This window comes from Mus musculus, chromosome 3 (assembly GCF_000001635.26).
Source record: "Mus musculus strain C57BL/6J chromosome 3, GRCm38.p6 C57BL/6J".
NCBI lineage: Eukaryota > Metazoa > Chordata > Mammalia > Rodentia > Muridae > Mus > Mus musculus.
Window position 1 is genome coordinate 124,954,313 of NC_000069.6, and position 4,549 is coordinate 124,958,861.

The following is a 4,549-nucleotide window of genomic DNA, read 5'->3' on the forward strand; positions in this document are numbered from 1 at the left end:
AGAACAAAACAAATAGCAGGGTGGTTCAGTAGGTAAAAGTAATTTCCATCAAACTAGATAACACTGTTTAATTTATGGAACCCATAGAGCATGAGAATTAACTGAGTCATACACAGGTACTGTGATACAAGAATTCCCACACATATACAAACATACATGTGCTCATACAGACACGCAGACACATGCACATGTAATAAATAAGGATAAAATAATTAAATTATAGAATACATTTTTTAAAGTGAAACAACAATATACATATGCAAATAACAAATCTGTTTAGTTTTGGTGAAAGCCATGGAGAGATTTTCTGTCTGTGTTCATCTTGTCCTCAGAGCATCACAACCTATAAAAGACATGAAACTAACACCACATAGAAGCATTTTTAAATACCTTTCTATTTACATTTTAGAACCTGTATAGTCTGACAATGTCTGTCTTCATGAATAACAGTGGCAATTAAGGGTAAGAGTGGAATCCCTCCACAATCGTTCAGAGAAAAAGAAATTCCAACTTCCATTTTTCTATAATTAACATTCTTCTTGGAAGGAATGTAATGCCTATGGCTACAGCAGCCATGCAGAGGAAGAAGTCCTGGAGCAAACCTGGAATGGCAGTATAGTAAGGCATAGAGACTTTTTCTCTGATGGTGAATTTAAGGAACTGGTTTGAAGTAGCGTTTGAAGACTTTGACAATCTGCTCCAGTTTTCCCTAGGAAAAAATGTTTTGTTAACTATGTTTTTCACCTTTGTGACTCAAAATTGTATATACACCACTTAATCTTGTGGTGCTTTAGCAACTATAGTTTATATATAAAAAAGTTTTTAGACTCAATTGCTAGTGCATTTGGAATCATAAAGTAGAGTTCACACAGATAAAAAGATTTAGAGGCATTTACAGCAACTATCTTCTTTGGAAAAAAAATTCATTGACTTTGAGCCTCAATTTTCTATCTCAAATATTTGTTTTCTGCTAGAAGACATTTTCTTTCTTTCTTATATTTTTGAAGCACCAGAACAATTTTATAAGGACATTTCAAATAAATGTGTTATTAGTATGTTAAACTCCATATCACACAAGATATCTTTCAACTCCCTATCTTCTTTCTCAATGCAAAAAGGATACCTTTCTTATGGTTGTTTATTATTATATCACCGTTTTTAATCAAAGATAACGACAGACTTACAATTTTTTTTTCGTCATGTATAGGTATTTCAATTAAAATTCTTCTCAAATAAAATCAAGATTAAAAGGAAACTGGATTTTAATTATTATTGTTGTGCTGCTCAAGTTAATTATATTAGTTTAAAAAATGAAAAAAAAATTCATTTCTTAAATGTCCCACAAAGTCAAAAAGCAATTGTTAAACTGATATGCAAAGAAAGAAGTCAATACCTGGAACCATTAATCATGCTGCCCAGCTCCCGTCCTACTAAACACATTTGACTAGTATACCATAGCAGCTTTTCTCAGTAGGGAAACAAATGAAGACAAGTCAGGTTTCCCTGTGAAACTCCTTCCAGCTGCACCACACAAAAGAAGATACAACCAGGCACTAGTCTACAGGTGGATGCTCTACTCTACTCTTCCTGTTTGAGCTGAAGTGAATGCTGATGTTGGTGGACATGCATATACTCTTCCTGCTCTCCTCTACAACCACCATCAGGCTCTAAACAACAGTGACAGCTGAGGTGGCAGTGGGATTTCACATGTACATGCAGACCAAAAAAACTCCAACCTGTGTTTTGTACTTTGACATCCTTCTGGGAACACTTTTTTGGTGCTCACAGCCATAGGAGCCATTTCAAATAAATGTATTATTTGAAACAAAGGAACAAAGTCAAAATATGGCTCAACCTTGTAGTTAGTCAGCTTTCTATGACTGTAATGTGCCATTATTTTTATGCTTTTTCTCTTCTATTTATTCTGGTTAATCTCTTTTATTAAACAAACCCATAACCTTCTCTTTACATTCTGCAAAAACTATCTTATATGATATATAATTCATCTAAAATTCCACTTTATTTTGAGGTGATGATAAACTGGATAAATTGGATATTCGGCTATTTGAACTACATAATTGTGTGTGTGTGTGTGCAAATATTTTCACTCATGCATGTGCATGCACAGATGTGTCTATGCATACATGCATGCATGAATGCACGAGGACACATGCATGCACACACCTACAGAAAGCTAGCTAATTTGCTTGTCTTCATGAGTTTGATAGACTGAGATCAATCATTAGAACTAATGAGAAAGGGCAGGTCCATGTCTGTAATCCCAGAACTCTTACAGTAAGATGAGAGGCAGAGATAGGAGACCTATCCAGAAGCGAGAACCTAGCTGGACTGGAATGCAGAAGCAAGAGAGTCTCTGTCTCAAAACAAGGTGAAGAAGAGAAATGGCTATTAGAAGTTGAAATTAACATAACGCAGTGCTTAATGTCAATGCCACCTTATACAGTAAGTTGCAGGACAGCAAGGGCTACATAGAAAAACCCTGTCTCAAACAAAATAAAAAAGAAAATATACACAAACCTGATTAAGTAATTTCTTAAATTTTTACTTAGAAAAAAAGTAAAAATTAAAATAAAAGTTAAAGGATATATACATTTGTTTCAAGAAATTCACAATCAGTGAGGGAACACTAAATTCAATAGAATTAATGAAAAATACATTATAATCAAAACATCACCAATCTGTCATAAACCAAAGCAGTAAACATACAGTTTAATAGGCATTAATAAATATACATGTATACACACACACATGTAAACACATGCACATATGCACATATACACACTCAGTAATTGTTTTATTTCAGGGTGTTTTAAAGTTAGATAGCTAGGAACCTGAAATTGTTTTAATCTACTTTAGAAAATAATAATATTTTAGCTATACAGAATACAAAAATTTTTAAGAAAGCAAATATTTAAAAACTGGATATTCACTTATGCATAAGAGATTTTTAGTGTCTATGATATCTAGCTTAAGGTTTTATTCCATTAGGTGAAGAACTATGCAATTTTATTTCATCTTTGTGCATTAGTTATTATTTCAAAACTGCACTCTGTGAAACACACTGTTAATTAAAGTAATATTTAGTATTTAGCAGCATATATTATAGGTTCATGCATTATTTTGAATCACTAATAACTATTGAACATAAACACACAGAATCTTTATTTTACAATAAATAGGAGTGATACAAAGACTGACTATATTATAATTTTGCACCTAAAGAATGTATCAAAAGATGGCCTAGTCGGCCATCACTGGAAAGAGAGGCCCATCGGACACACAAACTTTATATGCCCCAGTACAGGGGAACCCCAGGGCCAAAAAAATGAGAATGGGTGGGTAGAGAAGTGGGTGGGAGGGTATGGGGGACTTTTGGGATAACATTGGAAATGTCATTGAGGAAAATACGTAATAAATAAAAAAAGAATATACCTTATTTTTATTTTTAGTTGATTTAAATTTGACACAAACAATTGTTTCCAAATTTTGCATATAAAACTCTATATAAGTTAACCATGTAATTTATGTATGTGAATAATTATATAGATTATCAAATACTGAGCCAAAAGGAGAAATTTCCAGGCACATAGTTGTATTTAATTATATATTCGTGCTGAAGTACACTTTGAAGCACTGCTAAAGATTAATTGTAATATACCAAGATCAACTCATAATTTTAAAATGTTTCTTTTTCTGAGATCATATTTTAAAGTTTTCACATGTGAATGAGATCAACACTATTTGTATTTTTGTACCTGACTGATTGTATACAACATATGCTCTTTAGGTTTGTTTAGAAAGTACTGATTTGATTAATAGAAGGTCATAGGATCCGAATGAGGGAAGAGGGCACATATTTATCAAAGTAAAGAAGGGCTTTAAGTGGAGTCTTCACCCTGCATCAAGTAAGCTTCTTTTATACAGTAGACAGATTCCATTGTAGAGAACCACAAGCAATGAAAATGCATAGTTGTAGAGTCCAGTTCCAGTAGATACATGACCAAAACACTTCCACAGGTAAGGCTCAGGGACCATTCCAGAAGAGGCAGCAGAAACACTGTAAGCGCTAGAGGATCAAAGAGTTTACTATGTGGTTGTGTCTCCTAGTAAAGTCAGAAGCTACACCCATAAAAATCACACCAACATGATTGAAGAGCTGGATAAGGAAGACACCAATACACATGTCTAAGTGGAATGGCAAAGCCCAGAGAACCTCAAACCTACACAAAGAGCTACAGGCAACTAAGGAATTCTGAGAGGCGAGGAAATCGTATTCCCAGAGAAAAAGCACAGCGATTCATTATCCAATATTAAATGATCAGCCCCCAAAACATGCATACTGATAAAATTATACAACTGAGCAGGTTATATTTAGGAGTTGCTGCACATATTCACATATGTATATAATAACAATTAATGCAAAGGAGTCTATGAATTTGAAAGAGTGATAATTGCATAACAGGGCATTTTAGGAGTGGAGTTGAAAGAATTAGATGTAATTATAATTTCATGAATAAAAATGGGTCCA